Genomic DNA, 17,495 nt, shown 5'->3' on the forward strand with positions numbered 1-17,495 from the left:
AAAATGCATTAAATTTAAAAATATATATATTATACTCATACTAATATATTAAACACATTAAATAAATCCCCTGTACTGCATTCAATACAGTTATTTTGTATTGAATGCAATACAAAATAATTTGAAATTCCCGCCACTCCCCCAATGCACCAACGTCACCTAGAACTCCCGCGTGAGTCATCAGATGCAGAGGACGGCGGCCGGAGGATGCGAGAGGACGGCGGCCGGAGGATGCGAGAGGACGGGGAATCGCGAAGAAGGACGCCGGCTGACCAGGTAATGTAGTATTTACCATTGTTTTTCATTGATTTAGCTACCCCGAGTGTGGCTCGGGGATACCAGCTTGTTTTTTTTACCCCAAGCCACACAGCAGAAAAAAAATATAATGTAAATATGCAAAATAGTTTTAGTTTCTTCTCTATTATTAATAAATATGATTTATATAGCGCCAACATATTACACAGCACTGTACAATACATAGGGGTTGCAAATGACAGACCAATACAGCCAGTGACACAGGTGGTGAAGGTTTTAGGAGACATAGGAAGACAGGTAGGCAAGTTTGAAAAGATGGGTTTTGTGTGCTCTTTTAATAGAGCAGAAAATAGAAGCAAGCCGACTAGGGCGCTGAAGACTATTCCAAAACGTTGAGCCAGATCTATAAAAGTCTTGGAGCCATGCATGTGAAGAGGTTATGAGTGAGGAAGTCATTTATAGGTCATTGGAGGAGCGAAGAGAACAGCTAGGGGTGTATTTCTCTACCAGCTAGGAAATCTAAGTGGGACAAGAACTGTAGAGGGATTTGAAGGCAAAGCACAGGGAGCTTGAATTTGATTCTAAGGTGAAATGGAAGCCAATGAAAAGAACTGTATAACTCTGGCTGCAGCATTCATATTAGATTGTGGAGGAGAGAGTCGGTTTAGTGGAATACCAGAGAAGAGGAAGTTGCAGTAGTCCAGACAAGAGATAAGAGCGTGTACAAGGAGTTTGGTGGTCTATGGGGCCAGGTAGGGGCGGATTTTGGAGATGTTACCCAGGTGAAAGTGACAGGACTTGGAAATGTTCTGAATATGGAGGGTAAATGAGAGGGCAGAATTGAACGTGACGCCAAGACAATGTGCCTGAGGAAAGGAACAAATAACAGTGTTGTTAACAGTTAGAAAAATGTCAGGAGGAGATTTGAAATGTGAGGGGGGGAGATGATAACACTAGGGAACACATTTTTTGGGGGTACAGGGTACCCTCCATTTTTGTCAAAAGACATACAAAGTTTACATGCAATCAAAATAATGAAATAATAGCATGAATGTACTGTTTTTTTTTCAATTTATTTTGTTCATACAAAGGATTTATTGTTACTCTATGACTTTTTTTTTTTTTTTACAGTAAAACATTTTAAAATGAATCGGGTAAGCAGTTAAGGTAAAAATTTACGCCTATAGCTTTTCCTGGAGTGTTCAGAGTTAGGACAATCCCGCCGGATGCTCCAACAATAGTCATCTATCATAGGTGCATCCCATCTAGCCTGATACCAACCTTCCATGACCTTCAAATCTTAGTGGAATCGTTCACCTTACTCATTGACTGCACCAAGGTTTTCTGGAAAGTTAGAAAGATGTCTATGCAGAAAATGCACCTTGATGCTTATTTTGCAGCCAAGCATTTTGTAGCTCTCCGAGAGTGATGAGAATGATAACCAAACATTCTTTTCGACTTCTGACATTGTCCTGATGAAATTTTCATCTTTGATGAGCTGCCGAATCTGTGGACCATCAAACACACTGGCCTTTATTTTTTCAAATGACAGGCTAGGAAATGCCAAATGAGGTACTTGAAACAGTCTCCTTCAGTAGACAAAGCTTTAACAAACTGCTTCATCAGACCCAGTTTCATGTGCAGAGACGGGAATATAATATTCTTTTCTATCAACAAGTGGCTCATGTAAAATGTTTGGATCACCTGGTTTTAGGGCAGATCATGGAGGCCAATTTCTTTCCACCCAATGCTTCTCACGAGTTCTGCTGTCCCACGTGCACAGGTAACAGGGATACTTGGTGTATCCGCGTTGCTGACCAAGAAGGAAACATACCATTTTAAGGTCAACACAGATGACCCAATTGTGTTGGTGATATTGCAACAACTCAATGACTCTCTATGTCTGCATATTCTTCACAAAGGAAAACTGAATGGCCAATTGGGGCTGACCCAAATATATTGCCATTGTGAAGGACACACTTTAAGCTCCGGTTTGAGCTTTCGATGAAAAGTCGCCATTCAGTTGAGTTATAGATTTGAATTCTCAAACGGTCTGTTTTAAAGTACTGCAGAAATGCAATTTCTCTGGTTCAAAAAGTACGTTCTGAAGCCTTCTTCGATAGTCCCAAATAGGGATGAGCGAGCGAGATTTGTAAGTTCGATCTCGCGGCGAATTGGGCCTTTCTCGCTTACCGAACATTTAAGTGAGAATGGCTTTGTGATTCGCCATGAGGTCGTGTTCTCGCAGAACAAACAAGGGAAAAAACAGGGGGCGGTAACACCCACTAGTTCCGGCGAGAATCGCGGCTGGGAGCAAATCATTTGCTCCCAGGATGCACAGCAAGGCCCAGCAGCCCAATCAGGAGAGACACGAGCACTTGCATATATACAGGGAAGGATGGAGGGGTTAGTCACTCAATCTTGTGTTCTGTGTGAAGGATAGAAGCAGGGAGAGACGTTGATTGTGACATGGACAGGTTAGGAGCATTCTGTATATCTGTATTTATATAGATATAGCAGTTTTTGATGCTACCTGTTCCTATGTACCAAAGAAGCCAGTATGCTACAGAAAAATTTTTGTACTACTCTCAAAAAAATACAGATATTCCAGTCTTTGATACCTCTTGCTATTTACCAAAAAAGCCAGTTTGCTACAGAAAAATTTCTGTCCTACTCTAAAAAAAAAATCCAGATCTTTCAGTCTTTGATACCTCTTGCTTTTTACCAAAAAGGACCGTTTGTTAAAAAAAATTCCTGTTCTACTATAAAAAAAATAACATATTTTTAAGTGTTTTTTTTAACCTCCCGCTGTTTACCAAAGAAGACAGTTTGGTACAGGTGCATTTTTGCCTGAATAAGTAAAAGATGAGCGGTAGACGCAGAGGAAGGCATGGCGTTGGGCGACCTGCCGCATCTGGCAGGAACCACTGGTGCGTGTAAGGGCTAGCAGCAGTTCCAAAACAGATGTAGAGGAAAGTCGGCAGCAGCAAAAGACTGGGGTCGGAAGGGGCCGCAAATCTGTTTCATGTAAGTCCCTAAGAAGAGATAGAGGATTGGGCACAAGCAGGGGAACAGTCAGAGACAATGTGACCGTGGGGGAGGTGGAGCTGGAGCAGACGCTGGGCACCCAGCAGACGCAGAGGCAGGCAAAGAGAAAGAACAGCAGAGTGGTTGCACGCACCTCTCCAGTGTGGTCCTTTTTCACGCTGAAAGAACGATGACGGGTGCTTAGCAATCTGCATCCTGTGCCACAGGCACATCTGCAAAGGACAGGCTGGATTACATTTTGGTACAACCTCCCTGCTTTCCCACATGCGCAAGAACCACAAACCAAAGTGGGAGCAGTACTTGCGTTCTTTTGAAGGAGGTGCAACCACGTCATCTTCTCTTCTTTTAGCTAAATTGACTCCTTCTCCACCTCAAACTGTCATTGCTACTATGTCTAAAGAGGTTGGTGCCAGACAGACTTCTAGCGGGTTCAAGTAATCTAAATTTACAAACATAAATGTAAGGATTCAATGCAGTACATTGTTAATCATAACCAATATATGATCACATTAATCATAATATATTCTCTAAATTCTTTTAAAATTGTCGTAAAAGAAAATATGAAATATATAATATATCAAACTAGGTGGGATAAGTATAGGAATTAGGTGTATAAACATATTGTAAGCAACTTACCCATCCTGCGAGCCCGCTGCGTCCCTGGGGATCCCAGCCGCAGAGGGAGACGCCGCTGTAGCAGGCAGCATGGCCGAGGCTGCTGCCCTGCTCGCAGCGTGTCTCTCTTTGCAGGCGGAGGGATCCGTCCTGGCCAAACTACTGTTCGGCCAGGCGGCATCCCTTGCATCTCTATGGACGTGGTTACAGAAACTCCTGTTCTCAGCACTCCTTTGGATGTGCAAAGTAGTGCACATCCTAGGGGGGCTGTGGGAAGAGATGCGCACGCTACCATGCGTGCCTCTTGTACCCCCCGAGGGCGTGGCACTCGGCTGCCTCGCCGCGGGGCGGAACATAGTTAGTTTGAATTCCCTGCGGCCAATCGGCCGCAGGGGATTCAGGTAATGTCCAATCAAATGGCGGCAGGTGGCGCAAGGTCATTGGTCACTCTGGCCATTTAAGGAGAGCCTGTCCTGTACACCATTGCCTGCTTCTGTGAACTTCTGTGCTTGGGTGCATCCTTGTATTGGTTTATGCTAATCCCATTTGTCATTTCCATAGCGACCTGGTCTGAACCTGACCCTTGCCTGAACTCTGCCTACCCTGACCTCGAATTAATAATGACCATTCTTGTCTGCTGCCTGCCCTGACCTTGGATTGTTCCTGACCTGCCTTTGCCTTACCTTCCTGTACCTTGCTTATTTGGACTTAACCCTTGTCATGTTTTATGACATTAATAAAACGTGATAGAAGGATATCTGGAGATGGTTGTGGTTTGTGTGCCCAGGCGCATTACACATATCTTTATAAGTGTATCTTATATAAATAAGGTAATTTATACAGTAAATTAGCAATAGAATTTCAAAAAACATAGAGTAGAAGTGACTATAAAACTTGTATAGTTCAAGTATGGTTTAATCCTGGAGTGAGGATAATACAAGCCCAAGCATTAAACGAGCTATTGAAGAGCTGTAGGAAGATAAGGTATTAAGGTCCCATATGTTGGTATCGATTCTAAAAATTTAAGTGTATGTTCAGTTTGAGTAGTTACATATAGAAGAGCAGTAGATGTGTAGATTAAAATAGGGGTTGTTATCCTACCTGTGGATGAGTTGTGATCTATTTCTGGTAGATTTCTAGGTGGTGGTTCAATTTAAACAGGTAACCAATTGCAGAAAGAGGGAAGATATATGCCCACTGACAGGGGTAGTCAGCAAAGTGGGCTTGCCGAATAAGCTTCCCGGATATAGTACTATAAGTGAAAAATTATTATTTAGTGTTTACAACTATAATAAGTTGTAATCTATGAGAATGAAAAGCCCAGCATCCCCCGTCTTAAAAGACGGGGATATACAGGGAAAGGCAGACTTACCCCATAGGGTCTGTACAGGCATGCACCCCAGAGCCCTGAGGTGCCCCCGTCCCCGTAAGTCGGGGGGAGGGGCACCCTCTATGAATATTGTGCCTACTATACAAAACTTGATCCGAAGTGGTTGAATGAAAAGGGGGAAGGAGTAATCAAGTTAAAGAAATATAGTGGGTATGATAATAAACAGTGATCACATGAATTACAATTGTAGCATATGTTATGTTATGTTATACAATACAACCTTGTCTATGGTTATGAATATACTTATTACAGCTTGCTAACAATAACATCTACATTTACTGAAATGCTATATATCAGTCATATATATGACTGCAACCAAAAAAATCATATCAGTTTAGATTAATAATCCAAATGGTGTTTGTATTAAAGAAAGGGTTTAAAGCTAAACACATCATTTAAACCAGGGTAGTGATTGGCTTTAAGTAAAAAAATATCCATTTGGTTTCTGCTTGTAATAGCTTTTTACTAAAAACACCCTCTCTCTTTAGGATTTTGGGGGTACTTTTTCTAATCCTGCAAATTTAATGCTGTGCAAATAAAAATTATGCATAGTTCCCACGTGGTAACTGATTAGCCTGAGTAACCATTTCACCATTTTTGATCATGTATACATGCTCATATATACATTTTTTCAAGGCTCTTTTTGTTTTGCCCATGTAAAATCTTTTACATGAACACAAAATAATATATATAATACCTGTTGATTGATAATTAACATGGTAGTTAATTTTGTGGGATATAGTGGCTTTTAACTAACAAATGGAATTTTATATCCTATATGTAATGCATGGTTTTTGCCCCACTATAGTGGAAATGTTAGGGTCTACAGTGAGAATGTTCCAATGTTTTTTAATAACTTGGTGTATATTTTGGATATGTTCATTAAAACAAATGATAATAGGTAGTCTAGATGCTTCTTGAATGTGAGATAGTTTTGTAATTAAATCATTTCTATTAAAACGTTGGACTATTTAGTGGGTTCTTTTTAAAAGTTTTTTGCTGTATCCCCTTGCTATGAGTCTTTCTATAAGTGCGTTGGCTTCTATCTTAAAATCTGCAGTTGATGTACAACTTCTTCGAAGTCTTAGCATCTGACTATATGGAATGCTTTTTATTAGTGATTTGGGGTAGGCACTTTGAGAGTGGAGAATTGTGTTCTCTGCTGTCTCTTTCCTATATAAGGATGTTGTGACGTGTAGTTTACTGGATATATCGACATATATGTCAAGAAAAGGAATTTGGTGAGACTGTATGTTATAAGTAAATTTAAGATTGAAGTTGTTTTCATGGAGTAATTCTAACATTTTTTTGAGAGGCATGTCCGGATTATAAGGATATCGTCAATAAAACAACACCATAGGTAGATTTGTTGGTGATATATATTAAATTCTGGTTTGGAAAATAGTTGTTTTTCCCATTGTCCTAGGTACAAGTTTGCGTATAATGGGGCACATTCGTCCCCATCGCAACTCCCTGTGATTGTATGTAGTATTGGATGTGAAGATGTTGCGAGTTAAAATATATTTGGGAAGTTTGACAATGAAGGTGTTGTATGGATGTAAGGATGGGTCGCTTGGTTGAAGAATAGGTTAAATGATTTCTATTCCAATAGAGTGGGGAATGCTACTATAAAGGGCTTCTACATCCACGGTTACTAAAAGTGTGTTGGGGGGAACTGTTTTCTTTTGTAATATTTTGAGTAATTGAATCATGTCCCTTAAATATGAAGCTAATTGGGTCACATAAGGTCTTAGGTAGGTGTCAACTAGATCACTAGCGCTTGATGAAATTGAGTCAATGCCGGCAACAATTGGGCGGCATGGTGGATTAGTTAAATTATTATGGATTTGGGGGAGGCTATAGAATGTAGGTATTACCGGATGTTTAATCCATAAGAAATCTTTTGTTTTGGTGTCAATTATTCCAGATAAGTGGGCCTCTCTAATGAGTGAATAACATTTTTCATAGTGATATTATATTTTAATCTTATCTTAATATGTTCTTTATAGATATTTCCATACCAATCTACATTTTGAAGGCACATTTGGACATATTTCTGATTGTCCATAATACCGATATTTCCACCTTTGTCTGCCGGTTTGATCGTGATTGATTTATTGTTTTGCAAATTTTTTAAGGCTTTCTGTTGCAAAGTGGAGAAGTTGGAAGATGGTTGTATGGCTCTTTGATCCAAATCTAGAACATCTTTTGTGACTATGTTAACAAAAGTCTGCACATGCGTGTTGCATGTAATGGAAGGAAAAATTTTAACGCTTTTTAAGTAAGTAAATAGATTTACAATTTCTAAGTTTGGTTTTGGGGTTAGCGTTTGGAGAAGTAATCCAGGATTGACCCTTGTAGTTGTTTGGGGAAGGGGATCACTTGGGTCAGTGTCCCTAAAAAAGGGTCCTGGGTTTTCATTTTTGGAATGGCACCCAATGAGGGCATGGTGGTTGTGGGAAGGGTTGTGGGTATTGGTGTAAATTCTGGTGAGTTTCCTGTTGAGAGTGTGGCACATGGTGGTGTGTGATTTTGAGAGGTTGGGTTGGGAATTTGGAAGGTGGGTGGGTTGTGGTAGTACTGATAAGGTATCTGGTCGGGGCGAGTTGAATGTTCTGGTTTTGTGTGTCTTGTATCTCTTGTTCAATCTCTTCTAGTTTTTTTTTTTTTTTGTAATAATTAAATTAATAATTCCATAGGTTTTTTAGAGCATTTGGTGAGAGTATTTTCCCATTCATTCCGAATCCATTCTGTATAATGTATACTGGGGAAAATTTGAATATGAAGCCCAAGTGGGTTGATGTTGTCTCTAATGTATTTATCTAGAAATCTGATATGCCAATGTAGAAGTGATTTCTTTTCCAGTATACAATTGAATTTGTACAAGAGGGAGTTTTATTTTTGTACTGTTGGGTTGTGCTGAGCAACAAATTCTCAATTTGGGATAGAAAGTCATCCCAGTCAGGTTTGAGTATGTCCATATGGAACAGAAAAACTATACATCTTTGGAGGTTCGTAGATAAGTTTTAGCCAAGTAGGGTCCACCACATGAAGAGTGAAAAAGAGGGCTTTGGTAGAGCTATCCCTCTTATAGGTGCAATTATACAATAGTAGTGTGTGGTGGATGCGTTAAGTTATGTCTAAATATTGATTATGCCTTACCCTGGATTATGTAAACATTCATAATAAAAGACAGAAAAGATGGGGTTTTCAGCAAAAATATTAGAATCATATTTAGTGATATAAATCTCACACAATAATACACAAAAAAAAAATATTCTGTATGTCACATTAGTTTCTTGTGGTTCATACAAGATTGTGTTTCGGCCCGCTAGGGCACTATACATAATTGCAAATAGCAGTGGGTCAATGAATAACTTTTTTTTCTATGCAAAGGGTTCAAGTAATCTAAATTTACAAGCATAATTGTAAGGATTCAATGCCGTACATTGTTAATTATAACCAATAAATGATCACATTTATCATAATGTATTCTCTTTTGAATTGTGGTAAAAACAAAATCAAACTAGGTAGGATGAGTATAAGAATTACGTGTATAAACATACCTTTATAAGTGTATTTTATATACATAAAGTCATATATACAGTAAATTAGCAGTAGAATTTCAAAAAACAGAGTAGAAGTAAATATAAAACTTACATAGTTCAAGTATGGCTTCATCCTGGAGTGATGATAATACAAGCCCAAGCATTAAACAAGCTATTGAAGAGTTGTAGGAAGATAGGGTAATAAGTAATGTTGATGTTCGAATTCGGGTTGTCCCTATATTCGACCCAAATATGGCTGTTCGAATTCGTGTAGACCCGACCCGAATTTTGCTGCATTCGACATTTTTTTTTTTTTTCTAAATTTTTTTTTGTATGTGTTTTTTATTTTCAACTTGTTCTTTTTTATTTTTTACAGGTTATCCGACAATGACATTATGAATCATAATGTCATTGTGGGATTCCTGGACCATGGGAACTTTATCTGGGAGTCTCCTTATTAAAGTCCTGCTAAAAAATGTTTATAAAAGCCCCCATTCTTTTCAATGCAAGCTTTCATAAAAGCTTAAAACGCTTGAAAAAGCCTCTATTGAGTTCAATAGAAGCGTTTTCCCGCGTTTATCCAGCGCTTTAATTTTTTAAGTCAAGTTACACAAATACACACATTAATAAAATAATTTTAAATTAAAGCCTTGTCCTATTTTTTACTTATATTTTAACCCTTTCAGGGAATGAGTAAGGGGATTTATGTACCCCTGTAGTCATTCCCCAGGGTGGGGTGGTGGAGATCTGGGAGTCTCCTTATTAAAGGGGGCTTCCAGATTCCAAAGTCCTGCTAAAAATGTTTATAAAAGCCCCCATTGTTTTCACTTTTACAATGTATCTTTTTATGTATCCTTTTATAATGTATCTTTTTACATCTGTTTGGAGGCTGTAGAAGCTCTACACAGTGCTGAAACAAACCCGAATTTTTCTCTCATTGACTTTAATGGTGTTCCAATTCGATGTTCGACCACCTGAATTTTTTTGCTATATTCGAGCGAATAGCTGCCGAATCGAATTGTGAGCTATTCGACCAACACTAGTAATAAGGTCCCATATGTTGGTATAGATGACAGGGGTAGTCAGCAAAGTGGGCTTGCCAAATAACCTTCCCAGATATAGTACTATAAGTGAAAATTTTTTATTTAGTGTTTATACCTATAACAATAAGTTATAATATATGAGAATCAAAAATGAAAATACCTGAAATGTACAAATCGTTAATAAAAAGCATTCCATATAGTCAGATGCTAAGACTTCAAAGAAAGTGGACATCAACTGCAGATTTTAAGATAGAAGGCAACACACCTACATAAAGACTCAAAGCAAGGGGATACAGCAAAAACTTTTAAAAAGAACCCACCAAATAGTCCAACGTTTTAAAAGAAATGATTTAATTACAAAACTATCTCACATTCAAGAAGCATCTAGACTACCTATTATCACTCATTTTAACGAACATCACCAAAATATACACCAAATTATTAGAAAACATTGGAACATTCTCACTGTAGACCCTAACATGTCCACTATAGTGGGGCAAAAACCATGCATTACATACAGGAAATCAAATTCCCTACGAGATTCATTAGTTCAAAGCCACTATACTCCACAACTACTAGCGATAGACTAATCTAAACCTATGGGCACATTCAAATGTGGCCGCTGTAGCAAGTGCCAGTGGATCAATGAAAACCCAAGCACTTCCTTTATCAAACGGTACTGTACTGCTACCATGTTAATTATCAATCAACAGGTATTATATATATTATTTTGTGCTCGCGTAAAAGATTTTACGTGGGCAAAACAAAAGGACCTTTGAAAAAACGTATATATGAGCACGTATACACAATCAGAAATAGTAAAATGGTTACTCCAATTACTCCAGTTACCACGTGGGAACTATGCATAATTTTTATTTGCACAGCATTACATTTGCAGCATTAAAAAAAGTACCCCCAAATCCCAAAGGGGGTGATTTTGAAGAACCATTACAAGCAAAAACTAAATGGATTTTTTTACTTAAAGCCAATCACTACCCTGGTTTGTGTGTAGCTTCAAACCCTTTCTTTAATACAATCACCATTTGGATGAATAATCTAAACCGATATGATTTTATTTGGTTGCTATTCTGATGCTTTGATTATATATGACTGAGCTAGCAATTATTATTATTAATAAACAGGATTTATATAGCGTAAACATATTATGCAGCACTTGTTACATTAAATAGGGATGCATACATTAAATGGCAATGCGTTCTCCCGCTGTTTTGACGTCAGAAACTGTTGCTAGTGGGTTGAATTCACCCTTTCTCAATGTCCCAATGTTTATGCTGCCTTCTGGGCGCTGTCCATCAAGTAACAATCCTATTTTCCCGCTGTCACTTTGCCTGCCATTTTCTGGAACTTTTGTATGTGTCCCTTGTTGCCACTGTTCCTCCTACACAAAGTCAGCAAATTTGGTGGTTCTAACATGTATAGGGACTTTGCTATTAATGTTTAAAGTCGGCCCATTGACTTTAATGGAATTCACAAAATCGGTTTGCTGAAATTTTGCAGACCCATCAGAAGTTTGAGGAAATTTTTGCCAGACTGTCAGAGGCCTTCTTGCTCATCCCTAGTTCCAAATTACGTGCCAAATCACTCAATTCATGCTGACAAAATCTTTTACAAACAGAGTCCTCTTCAATTTCAAACTTTTCATTTTTGTTGTCACCTAGTTCATCGCCATAATCATTTTCTTCAAGAGAGGGTATTGTAATGAAAACCGGCACTGGGATTTCATCAGAATGAGTCACTGGGCATATAGCCGATGGTAGATTAGGATACTATAGTATCCTAGTCTATAGTACTAATATATTATATACTATATAAGTGGGTGATGTACGGTGTCAAAAGCAGAAAAAAAAAAATCTAGGGGAAGGAGGAGGGAAACTTTGCCTTGAGACTTAGCTCTGATGAGGTCATTGGCCACTTTAGTAAGGCTTTTATGGTTAAATGGGCAGCTCGAAAGCCAGACTGGAGTGGGTGAAGGAGAAAATTGGTGTTCAGGTAATCGGTGAGTGTTTTTTAGACAAGGCACTCAAGAAGTATGGAAAGATATGGGAGAAGGGACATAGGATTGTAGCTAGAAGGTAGGGAGAGGTCTAGTGGGGATTTCTTCAGGATAGGGAGCATAATGGCATGTTTGAATGCAAAGGGGTAATAATAATAATAATAAAAAAAAGGGGTAGATACCAGAAAATGAAAGATTGAATACTTCGGTTAGTGCGGGGGCTAGGGTGGAGGAATGGGCACGGAGTAGGTCAAGCGGACAGGTAATAGATGGAGATGATGAAAGAAGAGACTTCATCCAGAGTAACAGGGCTGAGGAAGGTTGATGATGATTTACAAGTGGAAAGAGTGGATATGGTTGGAGTAGCACGGAGAGCACACATCTGATTTTGAGAGACATCATGTCTGATTTTGACAATTTTATCACAGAATTAGGTGGCAATGTCTTTAGCAAAGAAGGTAGTTGTGGGGGGAGTTGGAGGGAGTCAATTGTTGAGAAGAGGCTGCGTGGGTTGGAAGCCTGAGAGGATATGACAGTGGAGAAATAATTTTGCCTGGGAACAGTTCTCTAGGTCAAAGGGAAGGGTGTAAAGTATTTATAAACTTAGGATAGATGTACAGTCTCTAAAATCACATATATTATTTAATGATAATGTAATAAAAGATAACCATAAAGTAACCATTATTATTGTAGTTCAATATAGTATATCTATTATGAATTCCATTTTTAGACACTTACTGTTTCACTGTTAACACTTTTTGCAGTCCACTGTCGCCACCATTAAGAAGCTAATCATTATGTATGCAGCAGAAGCAGGGGGTTTATGTATGAATACAGGAAGAGGAAGTAAGTTAACAGAAAGAAGATGAAGAAATAAATGGAAAAAAGTAATAACAAGATTTCCTATAGAACATGACTGTCACGGCTCCACAGGCCCAAATGGTGAACCCACTGTGTCACCTACCCTGCGGGTGGAGACGTGCACAGAGCGCAGGGTCTAAGCAGTAGCTTGGTCTTCTCCAGAGCCTCTAGAGGTGAGGATGTTGTACGGCAAGCTACTGCCAGGTTGCGGCCCCAATGCCCGCCAAGGCAGGTAACTGCTAACAAGCAGGAACCAAACATAGTGCAAAAGGGGAATCCAGGAGAGTGGTCAGACGAGCCAAAAGGTCAGGGCAGGCAGCGAACAAGGTTGGTCAGTAAACAGGCAAGAAGTCAGGGCAGGGAGCGAACAGGAGTAGTCAGGAAACAAGCCGGGGTCAGTACACTGAGAATCTGGAGCAGTCGAAACAAACAAACAACAGGAACATGGAAGCAGAGCCAAAGGAACTCCTTGTTCAGGCAACTTCCAGTTGCCAGGTCACTTCCTTAAAAAGGGAATGTCAGGTGATGGGCGTGGATCAGGTGAGCCGCAGACATCAATCCCACACGCAGAGGGAGTGCTGCTGCTGAGATAATCTTCAGGTGTCCTTCAGATGTTTTTCCGCAGGTTTTCTGAGGCAAGGGAGCAGCTGACAGAAAAAAACCTGATTTGGAACAGGAAGCACGCAGAGCATTGGATGCAGAGGCAGAGATGGTGCTGGCAGCAGGGGACTGCATGGAGGGTGCGGGATTCTGTGACAGTACCTCCCCTCTTAGGACCCCCGCTCCCCCAAACCCACCTGGGTTTGTCAGGAAACCTGGCCTGGAGTTTCCTGAGTAGGCGGGGGGCATGGGGGTCTTTTAGAGCCACCCTGGAACGTTCCTCTGGACCATAGCCTTTCCAATGAACCAGGTACTGTCGACAACCTCGGACAAGCCTGGAATCTAAAATTTGTTCAACCTCGTACTCTTCCCCTGAGGCAGCAGCAACAGGACCAGGAGGGATGTATTTCCCAGAGAATCTGTTAAGAACAACAGGTTTAGGCAGAGAAACATGAAAAGCATTATGGATCTTAAGGGATGGAGGCAAAGAAGTGACAGAGTTGACCTGGGACAAGACAGGAAACGGACCGATGAAGCCAGGTTCAAACTTGAGAGAGGGCAGTCGCAAATGAATATGCTTGATGGAAAGCCAAACCTTGTCACTGGGGGACAACTGGGGAGCAGGAGCTCTTTTCTTGTCAGCCCATCTTTTGTAGCATGCAGAGGAATGTAGCAAGGCCTCTTGGGCTTTCTTCCAAACCTGCTGGAACAGATTAGCGTCAGCAGCAGGAACGTCTGACTAGAAAGGGACAGGAGCAGGAATCTGGGGTGAAGACCAGAAACAATAAAAAAGGGGGACAGACCTGTGGATTCGCTGACACGATTGTTCTGGGCAGGTTCAGCCCATGGCAGGAGTTCCGACCAGTCATCTTGCTGGGAGTTGGTATCAATAAGTAAGTATTGTTCCAGCGCCTGATTAATTCTTTTAGTTTGCCCAGTGGAGGGTGATAGGCTGAAGAGAAGTCTAACTGGATCTTTAGATGGTGTAAAAGGGCCCTCCAGAAGTGAAAAGTGAATTGTACCCTTGGACCTGACACTGTGGGAAGGCAAGCTGTGTAAGCAAACAATTTCTTTTAAAAAGATCTTCGCCAAGGTCGAGGTGGATGGGAGACCTGGTAGAGGAACGAAATGGCCCATTTTGGAGAACCGATCGACCACAACCCAAATAGTAGTGAAGTCACTGGAAGATCAGTGACAAAATCCATGAAGATGTGTGACCAGGGTTGTTCTGGAGTGGGAAGCGGAATTACCGGGTCGGAGGGAAGCTTCCATGGCACCTTGTGTCTGGCACATTCGGTACATGTGGCCACAAAGTCCCTCACATTTTGCTTTAGATCCGGCCACCAGTACCTACAACTAATCAGTTCAAAGGTCCTCGATTGCCCGTCATGCCCAGCAAACTTAATGGCATGCCCCCATTGAAGCACCAACGGAGGCCAGCTTTTTGAACAAGGGTCTTCCCAGGTGGAACTCGAAGCAGGTGGACTGGGGCTGTGGGCAAAATTTGGGCCGGGTCTATGATGAAGGCTGGTTCCACTTCTGGATTTTGCTTCTCGAAAGAACGAGACAGGGCTTCTGCTTTGACATTTTTGGGACCCAGTCGATAGGTGAGTACAAAATTAAACCTAGAGAAGAACAGAGCCCAGCGGGCTTGACAGGGGTTCAAACGTTGTGCAGTCTGCAAATACTGTAGGTTCTTATGGTCTGTAAAAATGGTCACAGGTTGGCGAGCTCCCTCCAGCAAATGGCACCATTCTTCAAGGGCAAGCTTGACAGCAAGAAGCTCCCTGTCTCCTATGGCATAATTTTTCTCAGCTGGAAAGAATTTCCTAGAAAAGAACCCACAGGTCCTTAACTTGCCGGAATCATTCCTCTGAGACAGCACCAACGCCAACAGAGGAAGCATCCAACTCCACGAAAAAGGGCTGAAAAGTGTCCAGGAGCACCAACGCAGGAGCAGAGGCAAAAGTTTTCTTTAAAAGTTCAAAGGCCTGGAGAGCCTCGGAAGACCAGACTTTACAATTGCTTCCTTTCCTAGTCATTGCAGTAATGGGTGCCACAAGTGAGGAGTAGCCACGAACGAATTGTCTATAGTAAATGGCAAAGCCCAGGAACCTCTGGATGGGCTTCAGTCTAAAGGGTTGTGGCCAGTCTAGAACAGCATGAGTTTTGCAGGATTCATCTGCAAACCTTCAGCAGAAACGATATAGCCCAGGGAACAGAACTTCAGGGTGCTCAAAAAGGCATTTCTGCGCCTTGACGTACAGTTTTGCCTAAGCCGTTCCAAGACATGAACATGTTTTGACATGAACTCGATGAGAGGAAAGGTCCATAGAGTATACCAGGATATCATCCAAAAAGACAATTACGTAGTCATATAACCAGTCCCAGAAGACATCCTTTGTGAAATCTTGGAATACAGCAGGGGCATTGCAGAGTCTAAATAGCATAACTAGATATTCATAGTGGCCATTGCGGGTATTAAAGGCTGTCTTCCATTCGTTGCCCTTGCGGATGCAGATTAAATTGTAGACACCCTGCAAATCAAACTTGGTGAAGACAGATGCCCCTTGGAGACAATCAAATCATTCAGAGATCAAAGGCAAGGGATATTTATTTTTTAACGGTGATGTTATTGAGACCCCTATAGTTAATGCAAGGGCGTAAGGATCCATCCTTTTTCTGGACAAAGAAGAATCCAGGCCCTTTCTTGGGAGGAAGATTTACGAATGAAACCCCTCACCAAATTCTCCTGGATGTATTCAGACATGGCTTTAGTATCAGGAATAGAGAGAGGGTAGACTCTGCCACGGGGAGGAGAGGCACCAGGAAGGAGATCAATGGCACAATCGGGGCAATGTGGTGGTAGAGTCTCAGCCTGCTTTTTGCAGAACACATCCTGAAATTCCAAGTTTTGTTTGGGTATCCCAGAGACAGGGCATGTGGCGGTGGAGCAAACCTGTCAGACAGGAAGGAATTGAGAAAGGCATTTCTTAAAGCATGTGCGGCTCCACGAGAGTATGTCTCTAGAACCCCATTTGATGATGGGGGCATGATTGCGTAGCCATGGTAACCCCAGCATGACAGGATGAATAATCTTGGGCACCAACAAAAAGGAATTTGCCTCTGTGTGAAGTTTCTGGATGTAGCCCGGTAAGGCCGTGCCATTTACCACGGAAACCACCAATGGCTTAGTTAGGGGCACCACAGGAACATTGTAATCAGAAACTAATTGTTGATTAATGAAGTTCACATCAGCGCCAGAGTCCAGAAAGGCTTGAGTCCAGAATCTGTGATTATCAGAAGAGATCTAGACCAGAAAGGTTGTTTTAGAGGGAAGAGAGTTAGTAGGTTTGCCTAGGGAGCCCTTCCTCCACTTCCCTAAGCACTGGAATTTGGGTTCTTTAAGGGACAACTGTTGTAGTGGCCCTCTCCTGCACAGTAGAAGCAGAGATTATGGTGCCTGCGGTCGGGCATGGTCCACTTGCATGGGGTTCCCCAGGAAAAAGCAGGGGGGTTTTGGAAAGATGGAGCCAATTTAATGGGGCGCCTGACTTTCTGGGTCTCCCGAGCCCGCTCCTGGATTGAAAGTTAAAGTTGCAGAGGCAGGAGGTTGGATAATGGCTGACTGGAGCTCATTAAGGCGTTCATCGCATCTTTAGAGAAAGTCCACACGCAGTGCTCACGCAGGTCCTGCATGGAGTCAGATAGTGGAAGGTCAGCGGGGCCCATGGCCTGAACAAACTGTCACGGCTCCACAGGGCCAATTGGTGGACCCACTGTGTCACCTATCCTGTGGGTGGAGAAGTGTGCAGGGTCTAAGCAGTAGCTTGGGCTTCTCCAGAACCTCTAGAGGTGAGGATGTTGTGCGGCAAGCCACTGCCAGGTTGTGGCCCCCCTACCCGCCAGGGCAGGTGACTGCTAACAAGCAGGAACCATAGTGCAAATAGGCAATCCAGGAGAGTAGGCAGACGAGCCAAAAGGCAGGGAACGAGGTTGGTCAGTAAACAGGCAAGAGGTCAGGACAGGCAGCAAACAGGAGTAGTCAGGAAACAAGCCGGGGTCAGTACATGGAGAATCTGGAGAGGTAAAAACAAACAACAGGAACCTGGAAGCAGAGC

The sequence above is a fragment of the Pyxicephalus adspersus genome, chromosome 11, assembly GCF_032062135.1.
Source record: "Pyxicephalus adspersus chromosome 11, UCB_Pads_2.0, whole genome shotgun sequence".
In the NCBI taxonomy this organism is placed as follows: Eukaryota; Metazoa; Chordata; class Amphibia; order Anura; family Pyxicephalidae; genus Pyxicephalus; species Pyxicephalus adspersus.